Source organism: Nerophis ophidion, linkage group LG12, assembly GCF_033978795.1.
Source record: "Nerophis ophidion isolate RoL-2023_Sa linkage group LG12, RoL_Noph_v1.0, whole genome shotgun sequence".
In the NCBI taxonomy this organism is placed as follows: domain Eukaryota; kingdom Metazoa; phylum Chordata; class Actinopteri; order Syngnathiformes; family Syngnathidae; genus Nerophis; species Nerophis ophidion.
The window spans coordinates 19655106-19678130 of record NC_084622.1 but is presented as its reverse complement, the minus strand read 5'-3'; the positions used below and the strand labels follow the sequence as shown (position 1 = coordinate 19678130).

General features: G+C 41.3%; 1 protein-coding gene across 13 annotated transcripts in view; it reads right to left on the bottom strand.

Annotated features, from left to right (window-relative positions):
• The window catches only part of LOC133563096 (neuronal cell adhesion molecule-like), a 186042-nt gene that overhangs the window by 92890 nt on the left and 70127 nt on the right, over positions 1–23025 (bottom strand). For 12 of the 13 annotated variants that reach the window (XM_061917033.1, XM_061917032.1, XM_061917040.1 and 9 more), the window contains exon 2: positions 17363–17417. The gene's annotated coding sequence lies outside the window, so the exon portion shown is untranslated. Of the gene's footprint in view, positions 1–15252; positions 15345–17362; positions 17418–23025 lie in introns of those variants that run through there. The other variant, XM_061917034.1, reaches the window with a different exon arrangement.

Genomic DNA, 23025 nt, shown 5'->3' with positions numbered 1-23025 from the left:
TGTGGAACTTAGTAACCTCCAAGTGGAACTTAGTAACCTCTATTTGGAACTTAGTAACCTCCATGTGGAACTTAGTAACCTCCAAGTGGAACTTAGTAACCTCCATGTGGAACTTAGTAACCTCCATGTGGAACTTAGTAAACTCCAAGTGGAACTTAGTAACCTCCATGTGGAATTTAATAACCTCCATGTGGAACTTAGTAACCTCCATGTGGAATGTAGTAACCTCCAAGTGGAACTTAGTAACCTCTATTTGGAACTTAATAACCTCCTTGTGGAACTTAGTAACCTCCAAGTGGAACTTAGTAACCTCCATGTGGAACTTAGTAACCTCCATGTGGAACTTAGTAACTTCCAAGTGGAACTTAGTAACCTCCAAGTGGAACTTAGTAACCTCCATGTGGAATTTAGTAACCTCCATGTGGAACTTAGTAACCTCTATGTGGAACTTAGTAACCTCCAAGTGGAACTTAGTAACCTCCATGTGGAACTTAGTAACCTCCATGTGGAACTTAGTAACCTCCAAGTGGAACTTAGTAACCTCCATGTGGAACTTAGTAACCTCCATGTGGAACTTAGTAACCTCTATGTGGAACTTAGTAACCTCCATGTGGAACTTAGTAACCTCCATGTGGAACTTAGTAACCTCCATGTGGAACTTAATAACCTCTATTTGGAACTTAGTAACCTCCATGTGGAACTTAGTAACCTCCATGTGGAACTTAGTAACCTCCAAGTGGAACTTAGTAACCTCCAAGTGGAACTTAGTAACCTCCACGTGGAATTTAATAACCTCCATGTGGAACTTAGTAACCTCCATGTGGAATTTAGTAACCTCCAAGTGGAACTTAGTAACCTCTATTTGGAACTTAATAACCTCCTTGTGGAACTTAGTAACCTCCAAGTGGAACTTAGTAACCTCCATGTGGAACTTAGTAACCTCCATGTGGAACTTAGTAACTTCCAAGTGGAACTTAGTAACCTCCATGTGGAATTTAGTAACCTCCATGTGGAACTTAGTAACCTCTATGTGGAACTTAGTAACCTCCATGTGGAACTTAGTAACCTCCAAGTGGAACTTAGTAACCTCTATTTGGAACTTAGTAACCTCCATGTGGAACTTAGTAACCTCCAAGTGGAATTTAGTAACCTCCATGTGGAACTTAGTAACCTCCAAGTGGAACTTACTAACCTCTATTTGGAACTTAGTAACCTCCATGTGGAATTTAGTAACCTCCATGTGGAATTTAGTAACCTCCAAGTGGAACTTAGTAACCTCTATTTGGAACTTAATAACCTCCTTGTGGAACTTAGTAACCTCTAAGTGGAACTTAGTAACCTCCATGTGGAACTTAGTAACTTCCAAGTGGAACTTAGTAACCTCCATGTGGAATTTAGTAACCTCCATGTGGAACTTAGTAACCTCTATGTGGAACTTAGTAACCTCCAAGTGGAACTTAGTAACCTCCATGTGGAACTTAGTAATCTCCATGTGGAACTTAGTAACCTCCATGTGGAACTTAGTAACCTCCAAGTGGAACTTAGTAACCTCTATTTGGAACTTAGTAACCTCCATGTGGAACTTAGTAACCTCCAAGTGGAATTTAGTAACCTCCATGTGGAACTTAGTAACCTCCAAGTGGAACTTAGTAACCTCTATTTGGAATTTATTAACCTCCATGTGGAACTTAGTACCCTCCAAGTGGAACTTAGTAACCTCTATTTGGAACTTAGTAACCTCCATGTGGAACTTAGTAACCTCCAAGTGGAACTTAGTAACCTCCATGTGGAACTAAGTGATCTGCATGTGAAAGAGTAAGAAGCTCCAAGCTGCACAAAAGAGGCGTGATTACATTCTCAGTTTGCAGCGGAAGGCTTACTAAACTTAGTCAGGTCAGCCAATATGTGAGTTTACCTCAGATTAGTGCTGGAACAAAATGTTGACCCTCAGATTAGTGCTGGAACAAATAGTTGACCCTCAGATTAGTGCTGGAACAAAAAATTGACCCTCACATTAGTGCTGGAACAAAAAACTGACCCTCAGATTAGTGCTGGAACAAAAAACTGACCCTCAGATTAGTGCTGGAACAAAAAACTGACCCTCAGATTAGTGCTGGAACAAAAAGTTGACCCTGAGATTAGTGCTGGAACAAAAAGTTGACCCTCAGATTAGTGCTGGAACAAAAAGTTGACCCTCAGATTAGTGCTGGAACAAAGAGCCACAAAGCATGTCGAGGGCAGACAGCAACAAGCAGGATGTTCTCCAGGGGCCACAGGGGTCTCGGGGGCCAACACAGAATAGTGCTGATACGGGAGCAGCTATGAGAACATTTCCACACGCTTTGTGCGGCCAAATGTGCCGACAGCGGCAGATCCCGACACGCTGGAACAATCCGTGACGGCTCGCCTGTTGGAACAACATGTTTGTTGCCACCTAGAAGCCAGACCTAAACCCTCTGCAAGCCGACTGAGCGACCCGAGTGAACGTCTGCACCCCCCAACCCCCCACTTGGTTCCTTCACTCCAGCTGTGTCTGTGAAAGGTCAGGTCCTCACCCCCACCCACCATGCCAGATCTTTGACTGGCTTTTTTGCAGGAGGTCTTTAAAAACCACCAGGCACCACTCATATACAGTAAATACCATAATATAGAGGATCTTTGACCAGCATTTTTGCAATAGCTCTATATAAACGGCAGACTGCAAGTACCATGGTACCAATATGCATATTGGATCTTTGACTAGAATTTTTGCAATAGGTCCTTATAAACGGCAGACTGCAAGTACCATATAGGATCTTTGACTAGCATTTTTGCAATAGGTCCTTATAAACGGCAGCGCGCAAGTGTCATATAGAGGATCTTTGACTAGCTTTTTTGCAGGAGGTCTTTAGAAACCACAAAGGACCACTCTTATACAACAAATACTTTACTAGAGAGAATCTTTGACTAGCATTTTTGCAATTGCTCCTTAAAAACAGCAGACTGCAAGTACCATATAGGATCTTTAACTAGCAATTTTGCAATAGGTCCTTAAAACAGCAGACTGCAAGTACCATATAGGCTCTTTGACTAGCGATTTTGCAATAAGTCCTTATGAACAACAGACTGCAAGTTTCACATAGAGGATCTTTGACTCATTTTTTTTCTTCTTCAGTCAGTCCTTAAAAACAACCACCCTTATACAGTAAACATCATACTATAGAGAATCTTTGACTCGCGTTTTGTGCAATTAGTCCTTAAAAAGAGCAGAGCGGAACTTCATACAGAGGATCTTTGACTAACTTTTCTTGGGTAGGACCTCAGAAACAACAGAATGCAACATTAAATATGGAGAATCACTGACTAGCATTTTTTGCAATAGGTCCTTAGTTTTTAAAGATAAATAGACTGCTAGTGTCGTATAGAGGATCTTTGGCTGGCATTTTTACGATACAGAAAAGCCTTGTAAACAGTAGAGCAAAAATGTTATATGGAGGATCTTTGACGAGCATTTTTTGTAATTGGTCCTTAGAACAGCTAAGTGCAACTGTCATACAGAGAAATATTGACTTGTTTTTTTAAAAACAGAGCAGCAGAATTCTCCTGTCATTTAGAGGATCTTTGACCTAACGTTCTTTCTTTTGAGTAGGTCCGTAAACACAGCATAGCGCAACTGTCGTAGAGAGGATCTTTGATAGTATTGTTTCAGTGTAGTCTTTAAAAACTGCAGATCATAACTCATATGGAGGATCTTTGACTAACTTTTATTTTCCAGTATGTCTTTAAAAACAGCATAATTGCCCTTTCATATTGAGGATCTATGACCAACTTTTTTGGTTTGCCCTTAAAAACAGCATGCAGAATTGCCCTTTTATGTAGAAGATCTTTGACTACTTTTTTCCCCCAATATGTCCTTAAAAACAGCAGAATTGCCCTGTCATATGCAGGATCTTTGACTATTTTAAATTATAAATAGTAAAACGCTCGTGTCATATCGAGGATCTTGGACGGACATTTTTCAAGACCTTCTTTAGGTCCTTAAGGTTCAAAGTTCAAGGTTCAATGTTTTCTTGGTCACATGCAGACTACAGCACAGTGAAATGTTCTTTTCCATGCTCTTCAGATATTGCGTACAGTGGGATCCAAACACCAGTTGCAGAATCTAATACACTAAATACAAAAATGTGAATAGCTCGGATGTACATTAATTACAAGACAATAAGTTGCATAATAAGTCACAGTATTTATGGTAGAAGAATTAGTACAAGTAGAAGTACAGTAGTCAAATACCGTACCAGTGCAACATCAAATAGTATAACAGTATATACAATTAAGCATGGTACTTAAAAATCCCAGACCACTCCTGTCATTTAGATGATCTTTGCGACCAGTATTCCGTTGGTTCTTTGAAACAGTAAAGCGCTCCTGTCATATATAGGACCTTTGACTAAGCGTTTTGCTGTCGGTCATGACAAATATCACAGCAGCTGTTTGAGTTGTGTTTTTGAAGTAAGTCCTTGAAAAGAGCAGAGTGCTCCTGTTATTGAAGATCTTTGAAGACCACTTTAAAAAGAACCTTCTATGACTTTAGCTCCAGACTTCTTCTGTTGGTTTGATATTGTCCTTACTGCCACAAGTGGTGGAAATTAGTATTGCAAGCGGGGACCACAGCTGACGAACAGATATTTTTAAGCGGACCTCTCGGGGACGTTAGCCGGCCTACAAATTAAGAAACACTGACATATAGGAGCTTTGAGTAGGAACTTTTGAGTAGGGTTGTTGAAGTGCTCCGTACAAACAGCCGCTTACTCCTGTCATACAGAGGATCTTTGACTAGCAGTTTTGCATTAGGTCCTTAATACAGCACAGTGCTTCTGTCACAGAAAAACAAGTTGGACTACAATTTGTGTGATCGGTTCTTAAACGCAGCACAGTGCTCCTATTATATGAAGAACCAGGACTACAATAGGTCATATCTTGACTATCATAAGAACTTGGACTACCGTTTTTGCAATAGAGCAGAAGAGGGTCTTGGCCCCAATCCACAGCTCCCACTCCGCAATCAGACTCCAGCGTGGGGAAATGGAATGAAAGTGAGGCTCTCCACAGCTCGCATGCTCTCCCACACTCGCTGGCTGCACTTAAATGCAACACTGGAAGAGGACTTGCTCATTACCGGCTCCACTCTCTGGCCTTTGTGCGGCCCACACAGTAGTCCGCCCGCCCAGCAGGGGACAATAGGAGCCCGCTTATGTAAAAATGAGGAGAAAGTAGGAAAAAAGGGAAGGTTGAGGAGCTGTCACCTGTCACCTGTTGACTGAGTGATGGACACAGCAGCACCGTCTCAATGGCTGCCAACATAAAGAAAGCACTTTATTGTCACCTCCGCCTCCTCCGCCTCCTCCTCCACCTCCTTCGCCTCAGGCCATTGAGACGCTGCAGGTGAATAGAAATCCTTTCCCCTCTGCTGCTTTCCAAAGGAGCGCAGCCTCCAATCTCACTCACACAGGACACAAACAATGGTGCTTTCAAAGTGGGAGGGAAAAAAATCGAAATTGCGCCATTTGGACAAAAAAAGACACAAACTGGAGTTCTTTGACAAAAACTAAATAACATACATCCCATGGTTGTTTTTCTAATAAAAACCCATTGATAGTCCTTTGGAGCACATCTACTTCTGCACTGGTTGTGCATTTACATGGAGACTATGGGCACCACTGGGAAAGGCGGTATAGCTCGGTTGGTAGAGTGGCCGTGCCAGCAATTTGAGGGTTGCAGGTTCGATTCCCGCTTCCGCCATCCTAGTCACTGCCGTTGTGTCCTTGGGCAAGACACTTTACCCACGTGCTCCCAGTGCCACCCACACTGGTTTAAATGTAACTTAGATATTGGGTTTCACTATGTAAAGCGCTTTGAGTCACTAGAGAAAAGCGCTATATAAATATAATTCATAAAAAATATCATTCATAATTCATGTCAATCCCCAGGATGACTTCAAGGAAGGAGACATTTTTAATTAAAAAAACGCTTATTTGTTGCTAATATGTGTTACTAAAGTATACATACAAATTATTAGGACACTTTTTGTTACCCAGAATTTGAATTACACATTTACCTAAAATGTTTTTTAGACAATGTTTACAATCCAAACCCCATCAAAACCATTGTCATAATTATTCAATAATACCACCTTAACATTTGACAACAAAACAATTGTACGCCTATTCAATAACACCACCTTAACATTTGAGCAGCAAACAAAGACACACAGGATACATCCAGTGTTGTAAAGGTGTGTTCACCTGGCTTCACGCACTGCTTCCTGTGGGTTGAGTAGCTTCTTATCCACTTTGTAATACCATCTGTAGCATTGGTTATTTCCTCTATTATCGAAATAAAGCCATCCATGTTGAAATATTATCTCTGTGTATTTCAACAAAGACACTTTAGAGCACTAGTGGAACAAATCAGAGCTGGCCAGAGAGCTCCTTTTAGCTCGGTAGTCAGCAAGCACGCACCTACTACCAGAGACTTGAGTTGTGCGTCCCGCTCGGAGCAGTAGGAAAAACCTCGAGTCAATAACTACAACACTTGATCTCTTCTTTCTTTTTCTTAGCCCCTCAGCCGCTCCACGCTCATGTTGGTATGGACTGCACCTCATGTTAGCATGATGCTAGAAATGCTAATGACAATAATTGATGACGTTGGTGACCAGTTTACCCAAAATGCACTTGGAGAAAGTATCGTCGATGGACTTGTAAATTTGCACGTCGGAAAGGGAAATGTGAGAGTGAAAATGAAGCAACACCTTGACACCTTCTATGATCACTCAATTCAGTCAGGTCAAGTTTTTAGCAACCATGGCTCATCCTGTCTGGGCAACCCACAGGCCCGCATATGTCAATGCTTTTATAGGCGGGAATTGGAAGAAAACTCTTGCATGACCAAAAGTCCTCCAGGCCCAATCTGGGAAGGAGGACCGAGCCGGGTAAGGGTCCTGGCTAGTTCCTGCTCCAATCCGGGCCCCTCCCAGCGCCCCTGACCGCTCCATCCCTTCTTTAGTGCCTTGTGTTGACATAATATAAATATAAATAATCCCAATTGAACTAAATAGCCCTGTTGTGGCTACTATAAGATGCCCAAACTTCCCAAAACCTGTCCCGATATACCCAAACTGCATCCATGGATATCCTTCAAAATAAGAGCATTCTAGTGAATCTTTATGCGCGAGGGGACCCGACACTGAATAATGTATTACAAAACAAAAACAAACTTGTCAAAGGTTTAGTTCCTGAATGGAATGAACCCACATATGCTATAGTCGCTCCCGAGGTAAACATGCCATTCCTCACGTTGCCGTCGAGAATAAAAAAACAAGACATGTGACTGCGTCACGGAATGTGAGAAAAAGGTTTGAATGGCACAGATGCAAACACTCTTTCAGCCATGAGTGAATGACCTCTGATTGCATCCGCCGCAAGGACACAGCACTTCATTCAAGCAGTTTTCACATGCAAAACTTCAACTAATAACCAAGATTGGGCAACAATCCATCACTGAGGACCAGTAAACACCCAAGACTGTCTTGGAATTGAGAAGCGGGGCTGGGAGTTCTCAGGGTAAACCTCGCCAAAGGCCAAGTTAAGTTGAAGGATTACATTTTTTCTCTACTCCTGACATGAAAAACCAGAAACACTTTTAGAGCCTTTCAGATCATCTGAAGGGAAAGATCTTTGGCTTTGAAGCAGCCAGCTGGAGTCGGCCGATGCTAACAACAAAGCCACAAGTCCACAGATCAGTTGAAGGATCTCAACCTGCTTCAAATCCAAACAATTGAAAGGGAGTTGACTTCTGAGACTTACTGAAAAGGAAGTCATAGGATAGAGATGGCAACCTTGTTAACAGACTAAAGCATTTTTGTCAGCAAGTAATTAGGTGACCCCATTTTCATCTGAAGTACTTGTCTTTTAGTCGAACTACAAACGAGTCTCTGATGGTGCCCGATGATGATTTGATTTGATTCTTATTAAGGATCCTCATTAGCTGGTTGCCACAACAACCCGCTAGTCTTCCTGGGGTCCACAAACTCAATACAATTACAAGTAAAAGCATATAATTCTAACTACACAATACAGAAATAAATAAAAGCATCAACAAGCAAACAATTTACAGTCACATAAAAGTAATTACCATATAAATATAACTACAGAGTACAAAAGCAAACAAAAATCATCAACAAGCAAACTAATTTACAGAATCAGATAAAAAATGACTTTCCTTTTAAAAACGTGTTTACTTTCAATGCCGGTGAGAAAAGGAGGCAGGTTATTCCAGAGCAATACAGATCTATATGATGATGATGATGATACAATGCATAGACTTCTATCCATCTCATGGCTTCGTCTGACTGAAATCATCGCCAGTAAGGATTCATGAAGCTAACAAAGATTTGTCCTTTGAGCTGCAGAGCGACATGACTCCAGCTGGGAGTCCTTCTTCTGGAGTCAACATCCAGAGGGTGGATGACAAGGAGGTGTCGTAGTTGGGAAGACACCAAAACACACAATATGTCCATCAATACATGTTCTGAGTCAACATCAATGGATGACAAGGAGGTGTCGAAGTTGGGAAGACACCTTCCAACAGCAGAACACACAATCTGTCCATCAATGTTCTTTGAGAATTAACCTATTCAGGGTTCTCTGGAGGCTTGAGCCTACACAAGTCACCAGTCAAAAAACATTCTACTTCAGAGCTCTGGTGGGTTTTTAAAAAATGTTGATCGCTCCAAAATTGAATAGGACAACCTGAAAAATGTCCACCAAAACTTTCTGGCTGGGAAATGACCTCTAAGGCCAAGTTCCTCCGTGATAAAATTAAACTTTTTCACATAAGTCGCTAAAATTGGTCTTTTAAATTCCCATGATAGGTTCCTGGGTTCTAATCCTGGCCAGCACAATCTTTAACTTTGACAAAAATCAACCCATATAACATAACCAGCTTTGAAAGCTCCTCAATCCTGTCATTAGTGAGAATATATGTCACTGACAAGCAGTGTTGGACTAGCAGGGAGGAGCAAACTCTTTTTTAAGATAGCTCTTTACAAACAGAGGATTGATTGATTGAGAAGTTTATTGACATGTTAAAGAATGTAATCCATGTAATGCTTTACGAAGGCACAAAAAGCCAAAAGGCTTGTTTCCATTGTGCTCTGTTAAATATTCTTAAATATATTTTCATTCAGCAGATTATTGACAGCCCAATTACTTTGTCATTTGGAGGATCTTTGATGAACCTTTGTTAATCTAGTGGAGGAGAGATCACTCACATGATCTTCTTCTACTGTATTAACATGTAACATGTGTGAAGACGATGTCGCCCCCTAGTGTAGGAGAGGCACACTGCGTATGGCCATCACTCACATGATCTTATTCTACTGTATCAGCATGTAACATGTGTGAAGGAGATGTCGCCCCCTAGTGTAGGAGAGGCACACTGCGTATGGCCATCACTCACATGATCTTCTTCTACTGTATTAACATGTAACATGTGTGAAGGAGATGTCGCCCCCTAGTGTAGGAGAGGCACACTGCGTATGGCCATCACTCCCATGATCTTCTTCTACTGTATTAACATGTAATATGTGTGAAGAAGATGTCGCCCCCTAGTGTAGGAGAGGCACACTGCGTATGGCCATCACTCACATGACACATAAGAAAGTACAACTTCACATGCAGGATTGAAGACGATGAGTAAACAAGAAGAACCCTAACACACATGAGTTTAGGAACAACAACTGAGTTGCGCAACCAACATTTTAAACCGCATGTAGAAGTAAAATTTCCCGATGCTGACTACTCATGATGTTCGAATGCATCTATTGGAGTTCCTAAAACAACATTGTGAATGTTCCTGCAGACTAACGTTCATTAGAGAGCCCGTCCCTTATTTTTCTGAGTAGAAGACACATCTACAGGAGACGGACGTGGATCGGATAAAGGAGTTATTTGGAGCATTTATTTCAAGATGCCATCTTCTGCATGCACTCCACAGCAGGCAGAGAGAGTTTGTGACGTGAATCAGCAATGACGAGAGTGTGAAGGTGTTCATGTTGACACTTCATCCCTTTGCATGCCACCTCTGTGGCCCCTGGTCGCTTGTGCCGAGGAGAAAAGGATTCTCAAGGCAGAGAAATAAATCCTTGCCGGTTTTGGAATGGCTGTTGATTAGTTGCAGAGGTGGCTAGTAACGCGCTACATTTACTCCGTTACATCTACTTGAGTAAGTTTTGGGATAAATTGTACTTCTAAGAGTAGTTTTAATGCAACATACTTTTACTTTTACTTGAGTATATTTAGAGTGAAGAAACGCTACTTTTACTCCGCTCCATTTATCTACATTCAGCTCGCTACTCGCTACCGATTTGTGTCGATCTGTTAATGCACGCTTTGTTTGTTTTGGTTTGTCAGACAGACCTTCAAAGTAGGATCTATCACATGCCTGCGTTTCACCAATCAAATGCAGTCACTGGGGACCTTTGACTCCGTTTCACCAATCAAACAGAGCCAGGCGGTCACATGATTAACTGCACACTTTTTTAAATAAACTTTTATTTATAAATTTCAACATTTACAAACAGTTGAAAATAATATTCAAAGTAAGCACAAAAATAGTACAAAACAGTATATAAACCATACAATACAGCGCCAGGGGGGTTGTAAATTCAAAGTAACTAAAATAGAATGCAAAAAAAATATGTATATAAAATAAACAAAGTGCAAAGCCATAGGCTCACTCAATCTCAGCAAATAACTCTAACAGCATTTTGCTTGTTAGAGGTTGAGTGTTTTAATGTAGAGTTCTAAATCTTTTTTAAAGGCACAAAAAACAGGTTGGGTATCGAGAAACTTACATTTATGAATATAAAACTTAGCCAATAGTATAATGAGCTTGCAAAGGTAAAATTCATTTTCAATTTTTTTTTCAATACAGTGTAAAACCAAATATATATTATTTAATATATATTATTGTTTTAGTTGCTTAAGAAATATTCCTGGCTCTGAATTTGTTCATTGCTATTTTTATGTTTTTGTGCATTACTTGTTGTCGTCATCATTAAACAAACAGGTTACTCATCAGTTACTCAGTACTTGACTACTTTTTTCACAACATACTTTTGACTTTTACTCAAGGAAATATTTGGGTGACTATTCCTTACTTCTACTTGAGTATTACATCTTTAAAGTACAATGTCTGGCTACTTTACCCACCTCCGATTAATTGTCTCTTCATAATGCAATCAACCAAACGAAATACATAAGTGAATGTTGTTTTGAGGGAATAATGGACAGTGAGTGAACTCACAACCCACAGAGTAAGAGGAGGCCTGGAGAAGGAAAAAGAGATAATAAGTGTCTCTTCACTGTGTGTGAGTGAGATGTGCACCAAGCATCAACTCTTTCCTCCGCCCTTGAGGACCGAGGAGAGCCGAGGAGCCCTCAGTCCACCCCGTTTGTGTCAATCAGCCGCTTGTGGCCCTCCTTTGCATCATCTCTGTCTTTACTCTCACACAGTCTCTCTCTCTCTACACCCGCTATTCCTCTTTGGCGCTTCTAAACGCAACACGACAGACGAGACGGCAGTGACACGTTCAAGCAGCACCAGGCTGCTATCAGAGAGACATGTTGGCGCACCTGAGGCACAGGTATACACCTGCTCACTACAACCTTCACAAGACAGTCTGCTGTTACCACACTGTGTATATTGGGACTGAAATTGCATTTCATCTTTGATATCACAGTTGACTGCTTGTGTTTTGCACTTCACAGAACATCTATAGCTTCTATCCCAGAACCTCCAAGTGTGCAGGACTCCCGCCAGCCGGCAGGGGGCGACAGTAAGTCATATGTGTCACAGTGAAGCAGCAGGAGAAGAAGACTACTCACTCAACCCTGGCAACAAAAAACGTTGATCCAGACAAACAGCAACCATGCTAGACAATGTAATCTTCATCACCAAACTGTCATGTCTGGGATCATGTTTTCTTTAAGTTGTGTTCTGTTTGGTTTTTGGACTCTTTTTACTTCCTGCTTTGTCACTCCCTTCTCTTGTTTCCATGGTTACCCAATTGTTTCACCCGTGCCCATGTCACGCACCTGATTCACCTGGACTCATGCACCTGTTGCCTGTCAAGACGTGAACGGTGGTGTGGATTGTTTTCCCAAGGTGCAAAGCCCTTGGACCGGAAGTTAATGACATATTTAATTATACTATACTCAAAAAAGGAACAAAAGAAAAGCGTATAAAAAACTTGACTATGAAACAAAACTTGCACTAAGGCAAAACTATGGTCATTAAAACAAAAACTTGCACTATGGCATGGATAACAAAAAACTTACTTGGAAAGAGAACCAGACATGGATCATCGGTAGGGTTTACAAAGGTGTATCGAGGGTGAGTAGAAGGTAATGTCGCCAGGCTGTCTGCCAGGCAACTGTGGCTTAAATAATACTGTGGTGATTGAAAACAGGTGCGTGAGTTCAAACGTGGAACAGGTGAAACAAATGGGTAACCATGGAAACAAGACAAGGGAGTGAAAAAGCAGGAAGTAAAAAGAGTCCAAAAACCAAACAGAACATAACTTAAACAAAACATGATCCCAGACATGACACAAACTTGGTCAAACATTTAAAAGTACAAATCCTTTGTGCATAAAAATATTTAGTTTCTTCTGTATTTGTCCAGAGTGTATCCCGCCTACCAGCTGAGATAGGCTCCAGCACCCCCCGCCACCCCGAAAGGGACAAGTGGTATAAAATGGATGGATGGATGTATTTAAATCGCTGACTTTGTGATGTCTTTTTATTCGTGGTCTTGTGTTTTGTCGGACTGTTTAATACATGTAGTGCTAAATTTAAACAGTAGAGGGCGACAACGCTAATACTAATAATGAATGTTGTGTAATTTGTATATGTTAAGTTCAGTTAAAGTTAAAGTACCAATGATTGTCACACACACACACACGAGGTGTGGCAAAATTATTCTCTGCATTTGACCCATCACCCTTGGTCACCCCCTGGGAAGTGAGGGGGGCAAAGAGCAGCAGCGGTGGCTGCGCCCAGGTACCATTTTTGGTGATGTAACCCCCAATTCCAACCCTTGATGCCAGGTGTCAAGCAGGAAGGTAATGGCTCCCATTTTTATAGTCTTTGGTATGTGTAAACATCTATAGTGTATTTTAGGAATATATTAAGGATAAAACAAGTTCAAATTAAGTCGGGTGGAGTACTGTAAGAACCAGAAAAAATGTCACATTGGGATGTGACTCTTACAAAAATTTACAATTGGATTCGATTCCAATTTTTGTGGTGACAATTCGACTCAGAATTGACTTATTGACACTGAATAATTCTGTATAAGTTATCACACAACTCTTATGCTTAAAGGCCGTTGCTATAGTTATTATCTATTGTGCTCAAGCTGTACATTTCTATCCGTGCAAAGGCACACAACTTGTAATCTTCCAGTGCGAGTTGCCTCGCAGAAGCAGTTTGTTTCCAGACCCTGCCTGCTGACCGCCATTGACGGATTTCCAGTAATTTAAAGCAGACAAAACAGAGACAGGGCGAAATCACGAGTGTTGGCACATTTCCATTCTGAATAATCACGTATTGTGTCTGCTGGGGCTGCTTGCATTAGCCCTCCCTTCAGAAGCAGTCTCAGGGATGTTAACTAGGGAACTCCTGAATAAATAGAGGAGCGCGCGGCCTGTACCTTAGAGCGTAGGGTGAAACTGTAACTGAGTGTGCAGCCCAATATGTTTCTCCTCATGAGTAAAATTGAACTCTGTCTCTGCCTGATTCCTTGCTTCTTGTCTTGTGTAATAAATAGTTTGGTGTTTGAACCTGACAAAAAATTAGAATAAAACCTTTAACAAGTTACTCTTTGGCACGGACGTGTACGTGCATTGAGTCAGCGCAGAGATGGCCTAAAACTTCTTTTTAAAAACAGCTTCTTTAAAAAAAAAAACATTTTTTTTAATTGATTCGTCAAATATGTGAATAGATTTAGATTCAGAATAAATAAGAATGACAATTCCAATGTTAATCATTTTTTTTAAGCACCCCTGATGTCAGCTTCTATTCTGTCAAATACTTTGCAAAATCAGGACAATCCTCGCACTGATGAAGCACCACTTGATGCTTGAAGACAGATTTATATTTGCAGTCATCACAATTCCTTTTTGTCCACATGAAGAAGAAGAGAAACGTTCCAGGAACAACAAACACTGGCCCGTGAACCCGTGAACTCAAACTGACCATTAACATCAACATCAGCAACCTGATCAATCAATTTGCTGTTAATAAAAAAGCTCCAAAGGGACAAAGCTAGCTTCAGGAGCAGAAACATTTGCTCATTTCAATTGCAAATCTGGTGGAATCAAGTCAAATGTTCGACCAAATCCACGGGTTATACAGTAGGTGTTGTTCTAAATGAGCACATTTTAATGGAACAAGACTAAGCTGAAGTCAGTTAGCTGGGATATGTTGTGATTAGCACGCCCATAAAATGTTGTTGCTGTGACGAACAACATCAGCAACCTGAGTCAGCTCACGCTGGGACCAAGAATAAAACACTTAAGGTTTTCCTGCACAACAACAACTAACTGATTGATTGATTGAAACTTTTATTAGTAGATTGCACAGTACAGTACATATTCCCTACAATTGACCACTAAATGGTAACACCCTAATAAGTTTTTCGACTTGTTTAAGTCGGGGTCCACCTTCATCAATTCATGACTTTTAGTTTGTTATGAAAAGGGACAACAAAAATAGTGTAATGTACCAACAATCACAACATTTATTACCAGGACTTAACATGAGTTAGTTTATTAGCACCAGCAGGTCTTGTAGTTATTTTTAGGCATAGCAACCACAAAACAACACCAACTAATTGTCCTTTATTTACGTTTAGTTCTGCTCTCAAACACTACTAATATAGTAGACAATAAACTGGATTGCATCACAGAAAGTTTCTCAAACAAATCAAATGTTCAAACAAACATTTTGCAAAGTGATCTCTGCAGACACAAGCGGTCCGATTGTATTCCAAAAGCCATTTCCTTTGACGCATTTTTGTTATTTTCCTGACTTTATAAACCACTTCTTCCAGGACTCTATGAAAGTTATTTCCTATTTCTCTACTTGAAGGAGTGCAACAGTCAAGAACAGAACAACAATACAACATTTTCTGATCAAACTCTATACTCACTCTCACTTGTGTTAACCTTCAAAGACATTATGGATGTGAGGTCAGATACAACCCTCCTGTACTGTCGCTGGAGATGATTGTGCTACTTTCCCCCAAACATTTGGCAGCAAAAGAAACACAAAGCATGAAGGTAAACACAACCCCTCTCCTATTGGCCCAGCGGAGGTGCGAGTGTGACAGGACACAATGTCACTTTCATGCATCACCGGCTTTCAAACTGCCAACTCAGAGCTCTCTGCGAGCTGGATGGTTGGAAAATGTGGACTCAGCCTTTCTGGCCTGAAGCGACGCTGGTGTGGAACAAGCGATAACGTGCAGTGACAAGCCAGTAAGTGAGAGAAGGACAAAACAACAACAATTTGAAAGTAGCTCACAAAATGGAGTGAATCAAAGACCAGGAGATAAATGAGATTCCATTCTTTCCTGGACCGTGAAACCTCGTGGGCTGGTGGGCGAGGACGAGGTGCGATACTGTCTTCACAGCCGGCCGCATCTTGGACACTGAGTCACCTGCAGTCACTTGACATCAAGTCCACCTGCTGCACAGTCCTGCACACTTCAGATGAAAGATTTCCTACTTTTTCCTGCAATTGCAGTCTGTCTACCTCTCTGGTATCATGTTGCTAATTACTGGCATGGTATCAGTGTTTCCAGTCAGCATTGCTCATCACGTGTAAACCAGTATTGCCAGTCACTGGTATTACATCTGTATCAGCCGCCAATGGCACTCATCATTCTGATATCATATCGGGATTGCCCATCACTGGTATCATATCACATATGGCACGCATTATTGCCTACTTGTCCTGATCTGTCTGGTATCACATGAGCATTGAAAAATGACAGTATTGTTGATAACCAATATAACCTATCACCAGTCCTTAGATCCAACCAGTAACTTGAGGGTTCCTGGTTCGATCCCCGGCTTCTGCCATCCTGGTCACGTCAGTTGTGTCCTTGAGCAAGACACTTCACACTTGCTCCTGATGGATTAGGGCAGCTCCTGTCACCAGTGTGTGAATGGGTGAATGTGGAAATAGTGCCAAAGTGCTTTGAGTACCTTGAAGGTAGAAAAGTGCCACACAAGTATAATCCATGGTACCAGTAACTAAAGAAATAATGACATGATACCAACAAGAAGCAATAATGGTATCATATTGTGAATGTATTGCCAGTCCCTGATGTCCTAACATTGTTGCTTGATGTTGGTATCATGTATGTATCACCAATTATTGATTGTATCATTATTGCTCATGACTAGTATTTTATTAATACTTCCAGTCACTGGAATAATATCAGTATGACATAACTGGTATAATATCAGTATGACATCACTGGTATAATATCAGTATGACATCACTGGTATAATATCAGTATGACATCACTTATTGAGGGAAGACTCTTAGTTATTGGCTTACTGGTTGTATAATAAGGCCATGCAGAATAAGGCATTAATATCTATTTAATATTGACTAATTAAGAGCCAATATGTTACTAGATTTCATGTCAATAAGCAATTAATTAATGGTGAATATGTGTTACTCATCCTGAAGTGTTACCCTGCATTCTTATCCGATCAGTATCACCCATCTCATCAAAGTTGTATAAAGTGATCAGTATCAGATCTGTATCCCCCATCACAAGCCCTTCTACATATAGTATTAGATGAGTATCAATGGTATCAAGTCAGCATTGGTCCTTAACTATCTTGTATCATACCAGCTTCACCCATCACGAGTCCACATTGTGCCCAATTTAGCCTCAAAGTGATGACTCTGTGAGCATCTTTTTTCCACAGCCACAGGGGGTGTGTTTCCATGGCGATCATACGCAACCGTTGGACAGAAAAATCCAAAGCAGCGCCAGTAAAGAAAGATTGGATTGTTCTTATTTGGAAGAACGTATCCTCGGTGTGAGTGTGTTCATACTGTGTGAATACATCAGCATGAAGTTGTTTGGATCAGACAGAAGGAGACCTTAGCCAGCACACACTGACATTTGTGTGATGGCATGCAGTGGGCGGGTGAATGGCACCACGCTCGCTTCCGAAAGGCCAGTCTCTTCTGGCAAATAATGAGGTTGCAGATGGAAACAAAAAACAAAAACTTACCAGAAAGTTAGGACTGTGACTCCTGGGCTGGGGTTGCCACCTCTTCTCCTTCAATCTGCATGCAGGAGAAAGAAGACAAGGTCAGCATATTATGCTGGTTTGTAAGTTGTGAGTACGACATTCCTGATGATACTCATTAGCCACGTGCTCACAAGCACCAACCAGCAAGAAACTACAGTTGCTCACGTCCGGCTCCTTAACTCTGCCAGGCTCGGAGTGTTGGGCCAGCGAGTGTCGCTTGTCATTGTGGTGCTTTGCCTCTTTCGAAGATAAACGACCAACGCTTGCATTGTTGGAAACGTCCAAATCGCGGAAATGATCAACGTTTCTTCAGAGTTTTCTCGAGAGGCGACAAAGAAGAGCGAAAGATGTCAAGATTTTATGAACGACGACGCGAAAAAGTGACCGGCAGAGTGGAAGAATGCACGAGTTTGCAGTGATCCCTTCAATATTTTCAAAATGTAGTATTTCCCAAGTGTTATCGTGAGATTATTTGTAAGATTATTTGTATTTTATCTTGTTTCACAGTTCTTAAAACGCATTTTTGTTGTGTTTTGTCAATCACCAACGTGTGAGCAAAACCTAAAAGAGTTAATTCAGTTTTTACCAAAGACTACAATCATAAATGAATCTTTCAGCACATACACAATGTTGACATCTATAATTTTATTTTCTCTATTTGACATGTACAAAGTGAAAGTTGAAAAGTTTGACATAACGAACTTTTAGCTTTAGCCTACACCTTTTTGGTCAGGAAATGTAAAGCGATACTTTGATTTATTTACCCGCTATGCACGAGAAGTGTATTGTTGACATGAGCTGATGACCAAATAACATGTGCTGCTGTCAAATGTCACCTTGGGGTCTTTCTTCACCTGATAAATAACAATCTCCATTCTCTACTTGGCCACCGGAAAAGAAACGGCAAAGTACATCAACCACATAAAACACTGGCCTTTAAAATCTGCAATCCACACCAGCTAAAAAAATCAAAAGGTGTCTTTTTTGTCTTAACAAATGAAATGAAAGTTGTATATGAGGGTAAAGAAACACCTGGAACACCTCCACTTGGCCATCTTTCAACCCTAGGCAGACAAAGGCGTGCACATCATGGAGTGTGTGCACCATGACCTTCATACTAGTGTCACCATGTCATGGAGTGTGTGCACCATGACCTTCCTACTAGTGTCACCATGTCATGGAGTGTGTGCACCATGACCTTCCTACTAGTGTCGCCATGTCATGGAGTGTGTGCACCATGACCTTCCTACTAGTGTCACCATGTCATGGAGTGTGTGCACCATGGCCTTCCTACTAGTGTCACCATGTCATGGAGTGTGTGCACCATGACCTTCCTACTAGTGTCACCATGTCATGGAGTGTGTGCACCATGACCTTCCTACTAGTGTCACCATGTCATGGAGTGTGTGCACCATGACCTTCCTACTAGTGTCACCATGTCATGGAGTGTGTGCACCATGACCTTCCTACTAGTGTCACCATGTCATGGAGTGTGTGCACCATGACCTTCCTACTAGTGTCACCATGTCATGGAGTGTGTGCACCATGACCTTCCTACTAGTGTCACCATGTCATGGAGTGTGTGCACCATGACCTTCCTACTAGTGTCACCATGTCATGGAGTGTGTGCACCATGACCTTCCTACTAGTGTCACCATGTCATGGAGTGTGTGCACCATGACCTTCATACTAGTGTCACCATGTCATGGAGTGTGTGCACCATGACCTTCATACTAGTGTCACCATGTCATGCAGTGTGTGCACCATGACCTTCCTACTAGTGTCACCATCTTAATAAGTCAGGAACATCCTGACTATGGCATCGACCTCCTGGGAATGCAGACATAAAAGGACAACCGTCAGTCCAATTGACTTCAGCAGATGTTTATCCACCTCAGTCTGATTCCTAAAGAAAAGCCACTGGACAAACACTGAAATATAAAGAGTCGCTCACAGACGCAGTACACCCTCCTCACCTGAGGGGGCGCTTCCTTCAATCAATCAATTATCCATCCATTCATTTCCTACTGCTTGTCCCATTTGGAGTTGGGGGGGAGGCTGGAGCAATCAATCAATCAATCAATCAATCAATTAATCAATCAAGGTTTATTGGTATAGCAGCTTCCAACATCACAACATTACAGGACAAATAAGTTCAAAGCAAGTAAAAGCACAAATATTAAAAGACTAACATTAAATATTTCAAGCAATTGTTCGTGAAAATCCACTTTAAACAAATATGTTTTAGTTGAGATTTAAACGCTTGTAGCTCCGTGATGGCTCGCAACTCAGTTGGTCAGAAAAAGAAGCATTTTGAAGTCTAGTTCTGGTACTTCCAATGAAGGATGAGGGAGGGAGGGGGGGGGGGGGGGGGGGGGCAGCAGTTCAAATATGAGCCAAAGATGTTGGGGGCCAGAACAATGATGGCCTTAAAAAGAAAAGGAAGGGCTTTAAAATGTATTGTAAACAAAGTGGGAGAGCAAAGAGAAGCTGGTCACCACTCTGACTGCGTACAACAAGAAGAATGCAGTCTTTCCCTGTAAGCACTTTAAACATTTCTATACACAAAGTGTAACATTTTAGCCACAGAATGTAAAACTAATGACTTTTGTGAGTCCCTCAGACGTGTGACCTGGCATTCAAGTCCCTTGTTTAAATGGCAAAACAAGGACTTAAGCAAAACATTTGAATGGAAAATGGTCATAGTCACACAGCAGCTACACTCCATTGTTGTGTAGTTTGTGTCTACACTCCATTGTTGTGTAGTTTGTGTTTACACTCCATTGTTGTGTAGTGTCTACACTCCATTGTTGTGTAGTGTCTACACTACATTGTTGTGTAGGGTCTACACTCCATTGTTGTGTAGTGTCTACACTCCATTGTTGTGTAGTGTCTACACTACATTGTTGTGTAGTGTCTACACTCCATTGTCGTGTAGTGTCTACACTCCATTGTTGTGTAGTGTCTACACTCCATTGTTGTGTAGTGTCTACACTTCATTGTTGTGTAGTGTCTACACTCCATTGTTGTGTAGTGTCTACACTCCATTGTTGTGTAGTGTCTACACTTCATTGTTGTGAAGTTTGTGTTTACACTCCATTGTTGTGTAGTTTGTGTCTACACTCCATTGTTGTGTAGTTTGTGTCTACACTCCATTGTTGTGTAGTTTGTGTCTACACTCCATTGTTGTGTAGTTTGTGTCTACACTCCATTGTTGTGTAGTTTGTGTCTATACTACATTGTTTTGTAGTTTGTGTCTACACTCTATTGTTGTGTAGTTTGTGTCTACACTCCATTGTTGTGTAGTTTGTGTCTGCACTCCATTGTTGTGTAGTTTGTGTCTACACTCCATTGTTGTGTAGTGTCTACACTCCATTGTTGTGTAGTGTCTACACTCCATTGTTGTGTAATGTCTACACTACATTGTTGAGTAGTGTCTACACTCCATTCTTGTGTAGTGTCTACACTCCATTCTTGTGTAGTGTCTAGATTCCATTGTTGTGTAGTATCCACACTCCATTGTTGTGTAGTGTCTACACTCCATTGTTGTGTAGTGTCTTCACTCCATTGTTGTGAAGTTTGTGTTTACACTCCATTGTTGTGTAGTTTGTGTCTACACTCCATTGTTGTGAAGTTTGTGTTTACACTCCATTGTTGCGTAGTTTGTGTCTACACTCCATTGTTGTGAAATTTGTGTTTACACTCCATTGTTGTGTAGTTTGTGTCTGCACTCAATTGTTGTGTAGTTCGTGTCTACACTCCATTGTTGTGTAGTTTGTGTCTGTACTAAATTGTTGTGTAGTTTGTGTCTATATTACATTGTTGTGTAGTTCGTGTCTACACTCCATTGTTGTGTAGTTTGTGTCCGTACTAAATTGTTGTGTAGTTTGTGTCTATATTACATTGTTTTGTAGTTTGTGTCTACACTCTATTGTTGTGTAGTTTGTGTCTACACTCCATTGTTGTGTAGTTTGTGTCTATACTAAATTGTTGTGTAGTTTGTGTCTATACTACATTGTTTTGTAGTTTGTGTCTACACTCTATTGTTGTGTAGTTTGTGTCTACACTCCAATGTTTTGTAGTTTGTGTGTACACTCCATTGTTGTGTAGTTTGTGTCTATACTACATTGTTTTGTAGTTTGTGTCTACACTCTATTGTTGTGTAGTTTGTGTCTACACTCCATTGTTGTGAAGTTTGTGTTTACACTCCACTGGAGATATATATCGTAAATCGCCGTTCAGCAAATAGAGCGGGAAACACAACCAAAAATTGTAGGCTTCTTCATGTGACGAAGCCGGCCTACTTCACCACAGTCTGTAGTCTATTGCCCCCCCCAGGCTGTGGTGGCAGCGACAAGGTGGACACGTGATGGCGACATGCCGAGTTACACCGATCTTTACACCTTACACACCACCTTAACCAACACATTTTCTGGGGGAAACACTGCACTCCATTGTTGTGTAGTTTGTGTCTGCACTCCATTGTTGTGTAGTTTGTGTTCACACTCCATTGTTGTGTATTTGTGTCTACACTCCATTGTTCTGTAGTTTGTTTACACTCCATTGCTGTGTAGTTTGTGTTTACACTCCATTGTTGTGTAGTTTGTGTTCACACTCCATTGTTGTGTAGTTTGTGTCTGCACTCCATTGTTGTGTAGTTTGTGTTCACACTCCATTGTTGTGTATTTGTGTCTACACTCCATTGTTCTGTAGTTTGTTTACACTCCATTGCTGTGTAGTTTGTGTTTACACTCCATTGTTGTGTAGTTTGTGTTCACACTCCATTGTTGTGTAGTTTGTGTTTACACTCCATTGTTGTGTAGTTTGTGTTTACACTCCATTGTTGTGTATTTGTGTCTACACTCCATTGTTGTGTATTTGTGTCTACACTGCATTGTTTGTGTTTATTGCCGCATAAGATCAATGGAAGAAAGTAAAAAAAAAAGCATTTGAAAAGAGCGTGGAAAGAAAAGCTGACATTGAGAAAAGAGGGGCAGGATTCATTATTTCGCAGGATTCAATGCCAGCCTGACTACTTTACAAAGAGAGACCAATAATGGGCAATTTAGCTTCCTTTAACGAGAGCCAGCTCCAGACCTCGTCAAGGCTTAAACATTTGTCCCCGGGAAAACATGCACCTCCACTTTATGCAGCTAATTAAAGTGCAGTCATGTGACGACAAGCGGATCGAAGCACATTTGGTCCAATTCTGATAAGATAGCATTTTGTAATGATGTTTGCCACCACACAGGTGTGTCCTCCTTGGCAGCGGTAATGTGTCCTCCTTGGCAGAGGTAATGGAGCCGTCGTTCCAACGATACATCCTGCTAGGAACTGCTGCAAACACTCCAAGAATCATTTGGACGCATCACAAACTGCAGTGAAGAAGAATCATTGGAGGAAAGAGAGTGTTTTTCTAATGAGCATCCGTCGGGTATCTCCTTTGGAGTTTGTTGTTGTGATGTGCTGGAGGTGGGAAGAAGGGGGCTGCTTGGGAGGGATTTGACCCCAGGCTTTCATCTTAGTCTGATGACAGGCAGCAGCTACGAGCGATACCACAATTACCACCAGAGAGGGAACCCAACAACTGCACCGCAACACACCGTTGTCACCTGGTCCAGGTGGTTGAGATATCAATCAAT